General features: G+C 47.4%; 1 protein-coding gene and 1 pseudogene across 10 annotated transcripts in view; both read left to right on the forward strand.

Moving 5' to 3' along the window:
* fhit (fragile histidine triad diadenosine triphosphatase) overlaps window positions 1-17,834 on the forward strand; it is a 1,297,392-nt gene that overhangs the window by 712,321 nt on the left and 567,237 nt on the right. The gene's annotated exons all lie outside the window — the stretch shown is intronic.
* Window positions 12,642-12,772, forward strand: LOC137380456 (U2 spliceosomal RNA; annotated as a pseudogene).

The raw sequence follows: 17,834 nt of genomic DNA on the forward strand, positions 1-17,834 counted from the left end.
GTCTACCACCATTCATGACTGGATGTGACAGGACTGCAGATCTTTGATCTGATCTGTTGGTTAATCTGATTGCTTAATTCTGTCTATAGTTTGCTGCTTTCGCTATTTAGCACGATTTTGTAATCCTGTGTTGTAGCTTCAGCAGATTGGTACGTCATTTTGAGGTATGTCTGATGCTGCTCCTGGGATGCTCTCCTATACCTCTCATTGAACCAGGGTTGGTCTGTTGGCTTAATGGTAGTGGTAGAGTGAGGGATCTGCCAGGCCATAAATTCAGATATAATTCTGCTGTTGCTGTCTCATGGACGCCCAGTTTTGAGCTGCTAAATCATATCTGAATCTATCCCATTTAGCAGGGTGGTAGTGTCACACAACATGATGGAGGTTGTCCTCAGTGTGATGATGGGACTTAGTCTCCACAAGGATTGTGCAGTGGTCACTCCTGTCAATACTGTAATGGACAGATGCATCGGGTAGATTGGTGAGGATGAGGTCAAGTAGATTTTTCCCTGGTGTTGGTTCTCTCACCACCTGCCACAAGCCCAGCCTGGCAGTTACCTCCTTCAGGACTCAGCCAGCTCGGTCAGCAGTGGTGCTACTGAGTCACTGTTGGTGATGGATATTTAAGTCCCCCACCCAGAGTACATTCTGTGCCCTTGCTACCCATAGTTCTCTTGCAAGTGGTGTTCAAAATGGAGGAGTAAATTTTCATCAGTTGAGGGAGGCCGATAAGTGGTAATCAGGAGGAGGTTACATTGCCCACATTTGACCTGATGCCATGAGACTTTCTTAGGGTCCTTAGTCAATGTTGAGGACTCCCAAAGTCACTCCATCCTGACCATATACCACTGTGTTGCCAACTCTGGTGGGCGTGGCTTGCTGGTGCAACAGGACATACCCAGGGATGGTGATGGAGGAGGTTGAGACATTGTAAGGTATAATTCAGTGGGTATGACTAGGTCATACATTTTGTTTGGAATGTTTATTTTGTGTTGGTTTTTATATCTGTATTTTGGCTAAGTAGACACTATGATGGTCAGTAACAGGGATGGTCAGGTGCCTGACTGTTGGTGAATTGGGAATTGGGGTTGTGCTTACTTGTATCGCAGTTGGATGAGCTCTTCGTGGATGGCGTGGCCAGAAAGGAGCTGTGTTGTTTACTACCTCCCTTCTTCTTCCACCTTCTTCCCCTCCTGCTCCTCAGATGGTCACAGTATAGCTGGTGGCAAGGGCTGTGCCCTCATGATGGTGAGGTTGTGAAACATGCAGCATACCACCTTAAATCATGACACATGCTCTGCCGAGTATTACAGGGCCCGTCCAGAGTGGTTGATGCAGCAGAAGCATTGTTTCAGCATCCCAATGATATGTTCCATCACATTTCCTGCAGCAGCATGGCTTTTGTTGTATGTTTGCTGCTCACACCTGCATGGGTTACACACCGGAGTGATAAGCCACATTGCCCAGTCGCGATGACTGAAATGCAGATGGTACAGCGAACTACCACATATTGAAGACATCATGACTGCTGCCAGGATATCGGGCAATGGACTGCATGATTTGCTACCTATGGTCACACACCAGCTGGATGTTGAGGAAGTGGAATCCCTTTTGGTTGTGGTACATCTCAGAGTGGACATGTGACACCCACAAAATGACATCACAGCTTGTGTACAGTCAGTGGCACTCTGCACCATGGGAAGCCTGCAATCCTCGCGAAGCTGCATGTCCTTCCAGCTGCTTCTCTCTGGCAACAGGGAATGAAATTCTGCTCTCTCCAAATACAGAGGCACAGTGACCTCCCTTCTGCAACAGTGCAAAGCAACCTGGGTGATATTGCAAATGTCACCTCCTCCAGCTTGGAGGGAACCTGACATCTAAATGTTCATGGCCATGGTCACAGCCACTGGCAATGTGGTCCTCGCCCTGCTCTGAGGTTGCAGTCGTGGCTACAGCAGGTGTCAGGTTTCACTGAGGGCCCTCTTAGTGAAGTGCAAATGTCTGACATAATGTTCCCCGCTGAGATTGGTGCAGAATGGTCAGAATATTAATCGCTCATGAGATCCAATGGAAAGTGACAGGTTGGATCCAAAATTGACACAGTGGCAGGAAGGAAAAGGTTATGGTTGACAGATGGAATGCTGTTTCCATTGGGTTTTCACAGGGCTCAGTACTTGGTCCTTTGCTGTTCATGGTATATATCAATGATTTAGACTTAAATGTAGAAGTTTGCAGATGATACGAAAATTAGCAGTGTGGTTGATAGTGAGGAAAAATGCTGTAGACTACAGGAAGCTATTAATGGACTGGTCAATTGAGCAGAAAAGTGGCAAATGGAGTTGAATCCAGAAAAGTATGAGGTAATGCATTTGGGAAGAACAAACAAGGCAAGGGAATGCACAGTAAATGCTTGGATTCTGAAAAGTGTAGAAGAACAGACAAGCCAAGGATTGTATGTCTACAGATTCCTGCAGATAGGAGAATAGGTTGCTATGTGGTGAAGAAAACATATGGGATACTTTATTGGCTGAGGTTTAGAATATAAGAGAAGGGAGTTATGCTAGAACTGTACAAAACACTAGTTAGACCACAGCTAGAATACTGCATACAGTTCTGGTCACCACATTACAGGAAGGATGTGGTCGCACTAGAAAGGGTACAGATGAGATTCACAAGGATGTTGCCAGGACTGGAGAATTTTAGCTGAGGAAAGATTGGATTCAATAGAATGGATAGGAAGGACCTATTTCTGTTGTCACAAGAGTTTTTTTTAAACCAGGAGTTCTGTGTGCCTTTAAGAGCTGGGAAAATTTTTTTTTTTTTCTGTGAACACTGATTGCTGACACTTGGTGTTTAAAGTGTGCAGGCTGTAAAACTTGTATCCAAGCAACAGGAAGATTTATGACTGCATGCTCCATGACCTTCTGGTCAGTTATTCTCTGTGACCCTGTCCTATCAACACCTTTACTTTTGTTAACTCTTGCCCCACCCCTGCTTTATTTTCTTAAAACCGATTACATTTCTAACCTTTACCAGTTCTGATGAACGGTCACTGACCTGAAATGTTAACTCTGCCACTCTCACCACAGATGCAGCCAGACCTGCTGAGTATTTCCAGCATTTCTTGTTTTTATCATGGAAGATTTATGACTGTCTTGTGACTTGGTTGTTGGAGAGTTTCAGTTTCATTTTGGCAGAGTGAAACAGACCAGGGAGCTGGGAGCAGCTCGCAATGAACTGTAGCTGTGATTTGCTGATAGACCAGAGAAAAGACCTACTCTCTTTGAAAAAGAAGCTTTTCATCCCATAGAAAGAAATACTACATTTAAGCTGTGGTTTTGAGCCCGAAGAGAGGGAAAAGACCCAGGAAAAGAGGAGTTTTTACTACACTCTGTGGAAAAATACTGCTTTGCTGAGAGGATGCCCTGCATTGTTAAAGATAGCAAATCCTATTGCCTACAATCTCTGAAAAATCTCTGCCTCAAGAGTGTTTCCTGTTGCTTTTTGTATTTTTGGGAGATCCTGAAATCTCAAGAAAGTTTCTGCTTTAGACTGCTACTTTAAAATTTCAGTAGACCTGTTGCTACACCTTTTGCTGAAACATCTGTGTGATGCCTGCTACAGATGAATTTCCTTGAATGCTTACCCATCACAGACTGTTTATCAAACTCACCTGGAGAGACATCGAGTAGCATCTGACCATTCGACTCTGGGACACCTCACCGATCTGGAAATATCCTACAGAAGTTACACAGTTATTTTATTATTCCTGAGAAACAGTTCCAATTTAAAACATCCTTTTAAAACCTGTTAACCGTTGGTTTTTAATTGTATGTGTGTATGTACATGAGGGTTAGGAGGAAAAAGAAGTTATATAATCTTTTCATACATATAGTTATCTCATTATCATTTAAAAATTGTTTTACTAATAGCTAATTTTATTGTTGTTTAAAGAAACCTGGTTTGGTGCGCTTTCTTCTGGGGGATAAATAAAGTGTTTAATTTGGCTATTTTTCCGGTAGGTGGGAAACTTTACTAATATACTGTGACCTGTGGAGTAGTGGGACTGAATTAACAGTGCATTATTCCCGCCTTGGTCATAACCTTGTTCGCAGGGAGGTCAATAACCAGAGGGCAGAGAGTTAAAGGAATTGGTAGAAAGATTAGAGGGTGATGGAGGTTTGAAACTCACTGTCTTAAAAGGTGGGAGAGGCAGAAACCCTCATCACATTTAAAAAACAGGTATTATAACCTACAGGGCTGCTGACTAAGAACTGGAAGGTGAGATTAGGCTGGATAGCTCATTCTTGCCTGGTGTGGACACAATAAGGTGAATGGCCTCCTATGCTGCAAATCTTTCTATTTTTCTGTGTTAGAAGAACTGCTTCCTAAACGCCCTGAGGGGATATGGCCTCCTGCTGAGAACCCTTCTCAGCTTCCTCCTCCCTTTTCCAACCACTTGTTCTGCTCTTTGATGCCTCTACTAATTCCTTTAGCATACGCCACACCACTCCTTGCAGTCACCAGCAATTTTGTAAAACTCTAGAAAGCACCAAACACTTCAACAATCGCAACAGTGTAAAGTAACCTGCTACCTATAAGTGGCTGATGATCTTTTTAAACAACTAAGGTGGGGTTTGTGGTTGGGTGGTGGGGAGTCCTTCCTGCTGCTGAATGCGTGTTCAGCTCCGTGTGTTTGAGACAACATTAGCTGGAGCATTGAGCTCCAAAATGGCAGTGCTAGCATCAAATAAATGATACATGCTGATCGGCATCATTAGCTGCCTATTCTGCATACTTTGAGCGGATGCTCCCTGTGCACACACTAAACCTCTCAACAAAATGGTGTCTGGCACGACTTACACCATAAGTGCGTGCACCCTCTGCAGATGCCATTTTGGAGTCCAAACAGCACAGATGGCACCAAAAAGCTGTCAATAAAGAGTCAAATTTTGTGTCCACTATTTTCTAAAAAGGCTATTTATTGCATAGTGGTATCACTGCGGATGAAGCAGTCAGCAACGTAACTGAAAGATTATGCCTTCTGTGACCTTTCACATTGATTTGAAAGTAGCCTCTTCCTGTCGCTGTATTTCTATGTTCCTTATACTGTCCAACACTATATGTATAATGTACAGAATGTGAATGAGATTGATCAGTCCACCACCATCTCATATGACTCAGCAGTGTTGCCATGCAATTATATTTAACAACTGTGGTCTTTAAACTTGTGTGCATCTGGTTTGGCATTCTTGTTGACTGGAAGATAAATTTGACTGCAACTACTCAACCGGTGCACAAACATTTATCTGTTTTCTGCTCACATTTACCTCAACAGTGCTGCATATGAACCACAATGGGTTAGTTTTCTCCATTGCAGTTTCTTTGTAATAACTGTCTCTGGAACCATATTTTCTACCTCCAAACTGCTTGATTTTAGCAGCATCACTTTATTGATTTCAATTCCACGTACCAAATGTAATACAACACAATAATAGATCAGAAGCACAATTATCCCTCATTGCAAAAGAAATGGAAATTGGGCAGTTTAGAAGGTAAGTTTCTGAAAGGGTGGTGATTTAGTGGGAATATAATAGCACATGCTGTCTGGAAGGTAAATTTAAATATTTGGTATTCTGAAGAAATATGACCTTGATTTGATGCAGAATACTATAGAATTCAAGCCATTACTGCATGTTTTACTTTCAACAGCTCTTTAAGTGATGTACTATGGTGAACAAGGAAACAATAAGGTGAGGGATAATATTGGATGGAGTTGCAAATCAAATCAAAAGCAGAATGCGCATACGTAGCTGTTCTAATTTATTTTGCTATTTGTAAAATTGAATGTAGAGTCCACAGGGTTAATAGCAGGCAGTACACAGCCTGATGACATTTGGCTGTTTATGCTGCAAAGGGAAAGTGCACAACTAGTTGTGGATGTCAATTATTGAGTAAAATTTTATTGAGTAAAATCATTTAATATATTCAGAATGACACTGAAGCCAAACATCATGTTGAATTAAAAATCACCAACGGATTCATTTATTGTCACATGCAGTGTAAGGTATTGCACTTCAGCTGAATGTCAAGCACAGACTGGAAAATTGAGGATACAAGATGGTGTGCCTTATCTTATGAGAAATTTCAAGCAAAGAGAGGTTGTATTGGGGCCTCGTGCAGCTATGGTAATCAGATCCCACACCAAATTTCATGTTCTTTTGGCCCACTCAACTTCCAGCACTCACCTCACCCATATAAAATGAGTGCATGAATAATCCATTCAGGATTTAGGACTAAATTCATTCTGAAGTTTATTTCTTAAAGGTAAGTTTTTGATGCAAATGTTGACACAAAACGTGTGTTCAATTACATTTTGTTCTCTGCATCAGTTTCCTTTGGTGTAGAGATAATTATTTCAGGATGAAACTTTTTCTTTCGAGACTTTCCTTAAGTATTATTTCTTGCAACTATGATCGAAGTTGCAGCAAACAATGCAAAAGAAAGTACTTGCATTCAAATAGTGCTTTCCACAACCTCAGGAGAAGCCAAACAGCCTCCAAGTGAACTATTAGTCACTGAACTTCAAAGTAACTCATTGTATGAGATGTTTATGACAGATCTGATAAGACACAACAGGAATACAAGTCAGTTTTTCTCTATCACTATCTCTTGCCCTATCCCGATATCTCTAACACTATCCCTGTCTTTATCTCAGCTCATACAGGACCTGATCTGATCAGAGTTGCTGTTGGAATTGCCTCCATGCACATTTTACATCAGAATGGGGAAAACTATGTAACTTTTGCCTGTGAAGCATGGGCACTTTATTCTGAAATTTAGGGTTGAATGTTCCCAGCCCATTGGAAGCAGGCTAGGAGGCAGGAGGGGTCAGAATATTGACACGCAAGGTGTCGGGCCATCTTCACATCAGAACTGGATATTTAGTAGGATGGCGGTGGAAGGACCTCCCCCTTGCATGCAGCGGGCAAGCAATTAAGCCTTTTACAAAGGTAACTAACTTGAATTTTACCAGGGTTTTTTGATTTTTCTGGAAGTGCATGGGAACCACGGGGCTTCAGGGCCTCCCAGGTATAAGGAGGTGTGAGCTAGCGGGAGGTCAGTTCTAGCTCCAACCAGCAGCCATCGTGAGTCCTAGCATGTCTTGGCAGGGAGGGTGAAACAGCATTGGCATAATCAATTGGGAGAAGGGGAAAAATTGCCAGAGCTGTGGGGGCATACAGCCAGATTGGCATATCGATGCTGGCACTTGTGTGGGTAAAGCAGGGATGGAAAGAGGCCCTGCGGACTGAGTGAATCCACATGCCATGGGTCTCATTCACGCAGGTTTCGGTTCCTCCACTGAGGAGGAGCAGCAGAGAGGGAGAGAGCCTTAGGCAGCGGGGGAGCGGCAACCAGAGGGGCAGCAGGAGTGCCAGCCTCAGTGGGGGGTGCGAACAACGGAGAAAGATACAAAGGGGCACATAACCTCTTCTTCACACAGGAGGCTGGTTATCTGTCACAGAGGGTCTACAGCCCGAGGCTCAGCTACCTTCTGATGTAGGAGCAGTAGTCGCTGAAGCCTCTGCCTCTCCAGGGGGGCCATCTCGGAGTTGTGTGCCATGATGGAGGATGAGCTAAGCTCCATGAGAAGTGGTGAGCGCCCAATGCCATTGGCACTGTAGGTCACCGTGGCAGTGAATTTCTAATGCTTCAGGATCATTCCAGGGATCCACTGCAGATATGAGTGGGATCTTCCAGTCTGAGGCTCATCGATGCATCAAGATGGTCACCATTGCCATCTTCAAGAGGGCCAGCCTGTACATGTGTTTCCATACCAATTCAGACAGCGAGGCTGAGAGTGCTATAGGATTCTGGGCTATCGCTTGATTCCCCCCAGGTGCAGGGTGTCATTGACTGCATGCATGTGTCATCAAGGCTCCCACAGAGCAGCCTGCAGCCTTTGGCAACAGGAAAGGCTTCTACTTGCTCAATGTACAACTGGTTTGTGATCACTGCAAATACAGGGAAGCAGGCATGACGCCTACATACCAAGGCCTTCCCAGGCGCCGGAGCTTTTCAGGTCCCCTTGTGCGCCTTCAAGAATGGATACTGAATGACAAGGACTACCCATTGAAGACCTGGCTACTGATGCGTGTGAAGAGCCCAAGCACTGATGCAGAGGAGGGATACAACACTTGCCACAGCACAACTTCAGTGACCATTGAGCAGGCCATAGGGCTTCTGCAGATGCCGTTCAGATGCCTAGATAGACCTAGTGAAGCACTTCAGTATGTCCCAGCAAGGATCTCGCATTTCGTGGTGGTGTGCTGTGCCCTGCACAACCTGACACTACAGAGGGGACAGCATTTGAACAATGAGAATATCGTTGAGCGTGATGCCTCCTCCAATGATGAGGAAATGGAGGAAGATGGTGACCAAGCGCAGGATGCTGGAGAGCCCAGGGACCACAGGGAAGGAGCCATGAGTTACATGCAAGGGAGGCTTGTGACATGTTAATACAGGCACGTTTCACATGATCATTAGTGATGTTATATTCCAGAAAGCGAGTTGCTGAAGGATGAAACTGGAGCCAATCTTTACTCAGTCTTCTATTTATCTACAGAGTGAAACATTACAAGAATATACTTTCTAACCCAACCCCACACAGTTTCAGTAAGTGTTTCTTTATATGTTCTCATGTAAAACCCCAATCAATGCCCTCCAACTGCATATAATTAAACACAATTGATATACAATTGACAAGTGACAGATCCATGCAATTCAATAAAGCCTCAGCACTCAGCAGGCCTGTTGCCACCACCTACATTGACCTAGCCATTTACCTGCACCCAGTGAGACATCACACTGTAGCATGGAGAGTGCCTGGACCTCGTGGTGTGCCCCCACCCATCAAACCCTTTAGCGGAGCCAGGGTACATCTGAAGTCCCAGTGGCCCACAAGAAATGCAAGGAGACCTCCAGCCTTGCCACATGAGATATTTAATAGCGGAACAAAAAAATTGCAAGGCTGCATGCTTCCAACAAAAAGTAACCTATGCAGCTAGAGGCTCTTAAATCTCTTCCGTGTGCTCCTACACGCTGCTCCCCCTGCGCTGTCAGCTGAGGTAGAGGAAGGCTGCTGATCTTGGGCTTGGGATGACCTGAGCCAACGTACTCTGGCTGCCTGAATCCTGGAAGGCCCCGACATACTGAAGGCCTCCAAGTGCAGGAGTCTCCTCTGTCATCACGGCTAATTGAGGCGCTGGTGTCACTGCCAGAGGGGCCAAGGGGCAGCTGTCCATGCCAGGAGTACCCTGAGATGAGTCCCCAAATGCATCAGGCATCTTTCAAGGCAGACTTGTACCGCCCTGCTCACCTGAGGAGTGCAAGGACCTGGCATTGTTCAGGTGTCTCACCCACCCCCTCACCCAGCCATTGCTGCACAAAGCTCATGGACGTGGCGATGGCATGCGGTCTGTGTGCGTCTCCAGCATCCATTGTGTGGTTTGCTGGATACGGCTCTCCATGAGGGTGGCCAATCTCTTGATGGAGGTTGCCAAGCGTGCACACGCCAGAGACATGATGGCACTGACAGCCTGGATGGACTCCTCCATGGACTGTGCCAGGATGTGCATAATCACTGGAAGCTCCGCCAGATGTTCCCTCCCCTCACACTGCAGTTCCAGCATCTTCTGCCTTGCTGATGACTTTAGAGGCTTGTCATCAGCCTAAGGCTCAGTATTACCAGGCCTTCCAACACTCCTCCGAGTATCAGTGACCTTGGCTGTCATAGCCTTCATTCGCTGCTCAGGCACATCTGTGCTGTGCTCACCAGATTGTGATCCCAGATTTACTCGCAAATGGATGCCCACCAACTGTGCTGGTAAAAGGTGCAGGGAAATGATGTGATCGTGCACCCTTTGAGGCTCCCTCCTCTTCAGAGGTGGACGGCTATCCCCAGGTCTTTTGAGCTGTCGTCTCTCACGCAGATCAAAGGCAAGAGCAAAGATTAATTACAAGATAAGGCGCATTCCATCACTCCCTTCAGTCCACTCCTAGTGTGCAACTCCATATGACCTTTGGTGGACAAATGAGCACGATGTGTTGTGTACGCCAGAGGTCTTTTGTGCCCATCCATTAAACCACTCAGTCTCTCGAGTCTCCACTCCTGTTTCACCATCTGTGATTGAATGGCCCCCATGCTGGCCTCTGAGTTCCAGTGTCTCCTCCTCCATGGGTGTCAGGATTGTAAGGATCGGGAAGCCATCGCTGATCTTCACCCTTTCCTTCATACAGTGGGCAGTTTTTGCCTGCAAGCATACAAGATGAGCATTGTTAGTTGCCCAACAAAGACACGCTCAATGGCTATGCTGGTGGTCACCAGGAATGGTGGGACCACAGGAATGCTTCCTGCATGTGGCCACTGAGAAGCAGCAGTGCAGGAGGCAAGTGTGATGGCTGCGATGCTTGTGACAGGTAATGATACTGTCTGGTCCCAATGCAAGGTACTGAATTGGTATTGCTTCTCTTGCTAGCTCACCCTTACACATTACCACATGAACGCCCCAAAGGAGAGCAAAGTGTGGTGTACCGACCTTGGCAGATTGCATGAGGTCATTCACCTGCTTATGGCACTGCAGCCAGGCTCTAGGGATGATCCCACAGCTCCTGACCTCCTCTGCGATTTCTGTCCGGGCTTGTTTGGTCTGGCGGGCAGGAATCCTCCCCTAGCGGGAGAAGAGGACCTCCCACTTGGCCCAAGCAGCCTGCAGGGAAGCATCGCTAAACCTTGGGCCCCCTGGGGTATGACCTCTGCTATTCTTGGATAGGTCTGCTTTTGCTGCTCTTCCTCTCAGGCTTCTTTTTTGCTGTATGTATTCAAAGGAGTGCTGGCAGCCCTTTAAATATGGCACCAGCACTCTCAGTGGCGTGACCACACACTGCCACCGGTGCCTTACTGGATGCCTGCTCTGCCTGCCGGCACTTAATTGGACAGCCACTGCAGAATAGTGCACCCCAGCCTGCCTCCCGCTCAAATGGCAGTGTCTTCCGCTTCCTGTCCCAGCAGCAGGACCTCGGGCGGCGCCAAAAAATGCAGACCTTAGTTTTTTAACCATTTTGTTTACAGTTTAATCATCTAAGCGAGGCGTTGCCCATTGAGAATGACATGGGACATTTAAACCAAGACCCTGAGTTGCTCAGCAGATAAAGAGTGACAAACTGGGCGGCTAAAACCTAGGATTGATAATGCAACAATGCTTGTAGCTGATATTGTAACTAAACAATTAGATTAATGCTGTAGAAAGAAAATTATACTGCTACTGTAATTTATTCAATGAAAATGTAAAGTATGAACAATTTGCATGTACTGAGATGTCAAAATATGCTAATATTTGGAGGCTGTAAAATTGAATGCCTTTCTGAATTCAACTCATGAAACATGTGACGATTGTTCATCTGCTGGACTTGTCATAGGAAAGGTCAAGTCTGAACACAATATATACTTTTTCCAGACCGAGGCCTGTAATTGAGAATAATGACACTACAATTTCTTTGGGTAGATTAACTATTGGTCTGCCTTTCAATTGGCTGTGCTTTTTCATTGTTTGTACTGGAGATACTGAATACTGTATAGGGTCGTATTCAATGCTCTTGCAGCTTATCAGTATCCTACCATAACAAGCTACTGGATGAAAAGACAGCGCTTAGAAATGTCTCTTGGATGATATACCAGAGTTGTACTGATCCAGTTGTAATTAATTGTTGAATAATTTTTGACAATCTTAATGGACTGCAGTTCTGAGTTCCTTTCGAGCTGTGAATATTTAAAGCAATATGGCAATGATTTCAATTAAGCCTAAAGTATCACAGGACAGTGAAGGAAGAAAACTACTAGACAGTTCCAGTACTTAAATTGTGCAAAGTTTGAAATTAAGCATCTCACAGTCAAGGGTTAACAGTGATTATTTGAGTTTTATCAAAACTAAGTATTTTTTGTCCCATTGAAAAACAATGACAAACTGCATAGATGTATTGCTCATCACAAAATTGGACAAGATCCTTAGGCCGCTTGATCTCATCCATTTAGAATACTAACTGTAAATAACTCATATCTTGGTCTAAAACACCCTGGGAACCTAAGATGTGGATGAAAAATGGATGTTCTATGACAAGACCTCTAAGTATAAGGAAGCAGGAGAAAGAAAGGGTCATTCAGCAAACTTGATCCATTTCATATTCTACACTCAAATTGAGCTGGATTTTTTTGTCCCTTCTGCAGCAGTGGCATGCCAAAATCTCTTTGTCACTTATACAGGTGGGATTCTGTTCATTTCATTGTTAGATGATTAACCATACTCCCCAGCAGTCTGCTGCCTGAGATCAGAGTTGAGATGTAAACAGTTTTTCCTTCATTTGCACGTAGCTCAGTTTTCTTGGCTCATATTGCAATGACAACTGTGTAGTATCATTATAAGCTGCTGTCTTTCAACACGAGCAGTATTACAAGAGTTCATTGGTAAGTTTCTTCTGCAGAGCCGTATTTACTTTAATGGCTTAGGGTTCAGCTCTTATAAGTACTTGTGTTTTTTCTCCACTTTACTGAGAAAGGCAGGTAAAGTGGAAAAAGCAGAATGTAAATTGCTTCTCGGCCTTTTGGCTAAGATCAAGTGTAATATCTGTTCTTATCAGTGCTTACTTGGTTGTGAAGAGACCATGATCATTGCCTTTTGATCCTGGGTAGGCTTTGTGTAAAATGGCTATAACCCATCTTCGAGCTTCAGGCCTGGGAGTGCGCAACACAGTTCGGGTGATCGTGAAGGACAAGGGAGGAGATGCACCGGTCGATCGCGTCTTCTTCATCAAGAAAATCCTCTTCGATTGCTGTGGATTTCAAGCTACGGACGTCTTCTGCCTGCAGGACTTCCCCATCAGCGGATATTTCGACGTGACGTTCCGGAACGTGGCGGGATGCATCAAGTTCCTGAAGGCGTTCAAGGAGAAAGGGGACCAGGCGCCACTGTCGATCCTCACAGTGGAGCCGCTCTTCACGCTTCCGTCACAACGGGACCGGGTGGTGACGATTCACCTCTACAACCCCCATGTTCCGGTGGTGGATGTACTCACCTTTCTCGCCAGGTACGTCGAGGTGGCCGGCAGCAGCACTGATGTCAAGGACCCCTTTGGGATTTGGACCAATAAGCGGCAGGTCAAGGTGACCTTGAAGGTCGATGCCAGTGGAGCCATCATCCACCCTCCCTCCAGCTTCGCTATCGGGGGAAGTCGAGGCTTCTTGGTCACGTGGCAGCCAACTGCAGCACGGTTGTTTGCAAGAACTGCAAGGAGGAAGGCCATCAGACCAAGGACTGTAAGCAGACTAAGTGTTGCAACTTGTGCGGTGCGGCAGGCCACCTCTACAAAACCTGCCCCAAACGCTGCCTCAGTTATGCTCAGGCGGCAAGGTCCAAGGAAAGGCCGGGAGAAGGTTCGACGAAGGCGTCCGGTGTTCGAAAGGAGACCAGCAACCTTCTCCGCAGTGAGGAACTTCAACCTGAGAAGGAGAAGGAAGGGGAGGCAGCTGAAACCAGCGACCCAGCACCTACCCTGCGCTCGGAAACCCCTCCTCCACAGACAGAATCAATGGAGGAGGAGGCAGCAGATGGACAAACAGGTCAGTGGCAAGTGGTCCAGAGGAAAACCACAAAGAAAAAACATCCAAAAGCAGAACAGGCCACCACCCAAACCAGTGGCAAGAGGAGGCTATCTTCTGAATCAGACTGCAACAACTCCTCTTCACTGGACGGGGGAATGCTGGAACGACAGCCCCTTCAAAAGAGGTGGCAGAACTCCAAGGAGATGGAAGATAAAGCATCCCAGCCCCCGGCACTGGAAGCTGTGATGGGCCCGGCGTGCCCCAACCCCAAAGCGCCACACGTAACGACGTGGCCAACGCGTCTCAGCTCCGGGACACCGGGAGCAGTGATGTTTTCGAGGAGGAACAGATGGAAGCAGCAGAGGATAACCCAATCTTTGCTGCCTACAAGACCCCCCCCGATGTCACCCCAGCGGAACGACCTCTGCATGAAAAACCAGGAGGGGTTTCTGAGCCCAACTATTGTGAAACAGCTTGCTCACACGATGGGTATGCAGGAACATCCCGAAGGACTGGGACTAGCAAGGACAAATGGTATGGGAAGCAACAACTAACTTTTAAAAAAAATGGGTGCAAAGATTGCTTCCATTAATGTGCGTAGCATTACATCTACTACGCGATGTGTTTCAACCTTGGATTACCTCGCCAAGGTCAAAGCCGACCTACTGTTTCTGCAGGATTGTGGAATACCACACCTCAGCACCTACAGGCAGTGGTCGCGATGGTGGTCCCACGGGCCATCGATCTGGTCGGGGGGTAATTGCCGTTCCTCCGGCCTGGGTATTCTGCTGCGGGGAGGTAACTTCACCATCTCCGAAGTTAAGGAGGTGGTGGGCGGTCGCCTCCTCGTAGCAGACGTGATGTACAACAACGGTTGATCAACGTGTACGCCCCGGTACAACGCAGCGAGCGGCTGACCGTCTTCCAGCAGCTCCCACTGCTGCTGGCGACGTCCGAGGCGGTGATTTCAACTGTATCATCGATGCGGCTGGACGATCCGGCAATGACGCCAACAAACTGGACACCACGTCCAGATTCCTAATAGAAACAGTTAAAGATGCCAAACTGCACGACGTCTTCAGCAAACCTGCAGACGGAGCGCAGCGCAGATACACATGGTCAAGATCGGACAGGTCTGCCCGTTCCAGGATTGACTTCCTGTTTGTGTCCCGTGCTGTCACGGTCGGATCCACCGACGTCAAGCCGATGTTCTTCTCCGACCACTGCCTCTTACTGGCCGACTGTCACTTACAGGACGACCAGTGGGTTGGCAGAGGGACGTGGAAGCTCAATGCTACACTGCTGACCCCAGAGAATGTTGAGGAACTCAAAAGGGATTACAAAGGTTGGAGGACCGTGAAACCCCTCTTTGAGTCTCCAGTTCACTGGTGGGAAGCGATTAAGGAGAACATCAAGAGGTTCTTCATCCACAAAGGTGTTCAGAGGGCGAGAGAGAGACAGAGGGAAATGTCCCGACTCCAGAAAAGTATGCAAAATCTGCTCCGGTTGTAGTCAATGGGGGTCAAGGTCAAGGAGGACCTCCAAGTGGTGAAGAGCCAGCAGGCCTCGCTCTTTGCCAAGGAGGCCTCCAAGATCATCTTCCGGTCCAGTGTCCGCTCCATCGAGCAGGATGAGACGCGCTCGCATTACTTCTTCCAAAAGGTACACAGAGAGAGCTCTGTTATCAGCAGCCTGAAGGAAGATGATGGCTCGGTAACGCCTTCGCAGTCCGACATACTAAGGATCAGCAAATCCTTTTATGCTGGGCTGTATGACGCGAAGCCCACAGACAGCAGAGCCTCCCTGTCCTTCCTGTCATCTATCACAGAGGTCTTAGATGACAGCAGGAGGGAGAGACTGGACAAGCCGCTAACTCTGGACGAGCTGACAAAGGCCGTCGAGTCCTTCGAGACGAGTAAAACTCCCGGAAGCGACGGCTTACCGGTCGAGTTGTACTCGGCCCTGTGGGACTGGGTCGGCCCGGACCTGCTGGAAGTATACGAGAGTATGCTCCTGGCCGGCAGCATGTCAGAATCCATGAGGAAAGGCATCATCACCCTCATTTACAAGCGGAAGGGGGAGAGGGCAGAAATCAGAAATTGGCGGCCCATCTCACTGCTTATTGTTGACTACAAGATTCTGTCCAAAGTCATAGCCAGTCGAGACAAGTCTGCTCTGGAGTTGGTGATCCACCCCGATCAGACCTGTACTGTACCCAGCAGGAAGATCTCTGATAGTCTCGTGCTATTCAGGGATACGATCGCCTACGTACGGGACAGGAGGGTGGACACCTGCCTCATCAGCCTGGACCAGGAGAAGGCTTTTAACAGGATATCGCACACCTACATGATGGATGTGCTTTCCAAAATGGGGTTTGGGGAGGGAATCTGCAATTGGATCCAACTGCTCTACACAAACATCAGTAGCGCAGTCTCAATCAATGGGTGGGAATCGGAAAGTTTCCCGATCAAATCTGGAGTCAGACAGGGCTGTCCTCTCTCCCCGGTCTTGTTTGTTTGCTGTATTGAACCCTTTGCTGAGTCCATTAGGAAGGATGCGAGCATAAGAGGGGTGACAATCCCAGGCAGCGGAGGCACTCAGGTTAAAACCTCCCTGTACATGGATGACGTTGCTGTCTTCTGCTCGGATCCGCTGTCCGTGCGCAGACTGATGAGCATCTGCGACCAGTTCGAACTGGCCTCGGGAGCCAAAGTTAACCATGGCAAGAGCGAGGCCATGTTCTTTGGGAACTGGGCTGTCCGATCCTTTGTCCCCTTCACCGTCAGGTCAGATTACCTGAAGGTGCTGGGGATATGGTTCGGAAGGGCCGGGGTGTGCACCAAAACCTGGGAGGAGCGAGTAGCCAAGGTACAGCAAAAGTTGAGCATGTGGGGGCAGCGATCTCTCTTCATTGTGGGTAAGAACCTGGTCATCAGGTGCGAGGCGCTCACGTTGCTGTACGTGGCGCAGGTCTGGCCCATACCCCACTCCTGCGCTGTGGCCGTCACCCGAGCCATTTTCCGCTTCATCTGGGGATCTAAAATGGACCGGGTCCGGAGGGACACGATGTTCAAATCTCTGGACAAGGGCGGGAAAAATGTACCCAACGTGGCCCTCATCCTGATGACCACCTTCGTGTGCGGCTGCATCAAGCTGTGTGTAGACCTTCAGTACGCAAACTCCAAGTGTCACTACGTGCTGAGGTTCTATCTGTCCCCGGTGTTGCGAAGGATGGGCCTGGTCACATTGCCGCGGAACGCTCCATGCAGTTGGGCCGTGCCGTGCCACCTATCCTTCGTGGAGCAGTTTCTGCAGGAAAACACCTTTGACCACCGGTCCATCAGGCAGTGGTCTGCACGGAATGTCCTCAAGGCCCTACGGGAAAAGGAGATGGTGGATCCTGTTGGATGGTTCCCTGAGCAGACCGTCAAAGTCATTTGGCGGAATGCCTCATCACCAGAACTTTCAAACAAGCACCAAGACATAGCTTGGCTGGTGGTGAGAAGGGCCCTCCCCGTCAGATCCTTCCTGCACGAATGAAGTCTCGCCCCCTCCGCGCAATGCCCCCGTGGTGGCTGTGGTGGGGAAGCGACGGTCGCCCACCTCCTCCTGGAATGTGTCTTTGCAAAGCAGGTGTGGAAAGAGATGCAGTGGTTTTTGTCGAGGTTCATCCCAAGCAGCTCTGTAACACAGCAGTCTGTGCTCTACGGGCTGTTCCCAGGGACGCACACCGAGACAAACATCAACTTCTGCTTGAGGACTATGAATTCGGTGAAAGACGCCCTTTGGTCTGCCCGAAATTTGCTGGTCTTCCAGCGCAAAGAGTTGTCCACGACCGAATGTTGCAGACTGGCACATTCCAAGGTCCAGGACTACGTGCTGAGGGACGCACTAAAACTTGGGGCAGCCGCAGCAAAGGCTCAATGGGGAAAGACCACAGTGTAAGGTCCCCCCACCAAGCTGAATTGAGGGACTGGATCCATGGGAAACCCCTCGAACTGTATCGGGAAAATTTTGTGTGCTGTAAATGTAAAAATGTATATGGCATGACAATGAAATGGAAGGGTTGTGAGGCAACTCATGATTGTATAGAAGGAAACTTATCACCTTTGCACTGTTTGTATTTTTTGACTTGATGCTGTTTTAAACTGTTTGGAAATGCAATTTTTTCAGATTTTAT

Source organism: Heterodontus francisci, chromosome 19 (genome assembly GCF_036365525.1).
Source record: "Heterodontus francisci isolate sHetFra1 chromosome 19, sHetFra1.hap1, whole genome shotgun sequence".
Lineage (NCBI taxonomy): Eukaryota > Metazoa > Chordata > Chondrichthyes > Heterodontiformes > Heterodontidae > Heterodontus > Heterodontus francisci.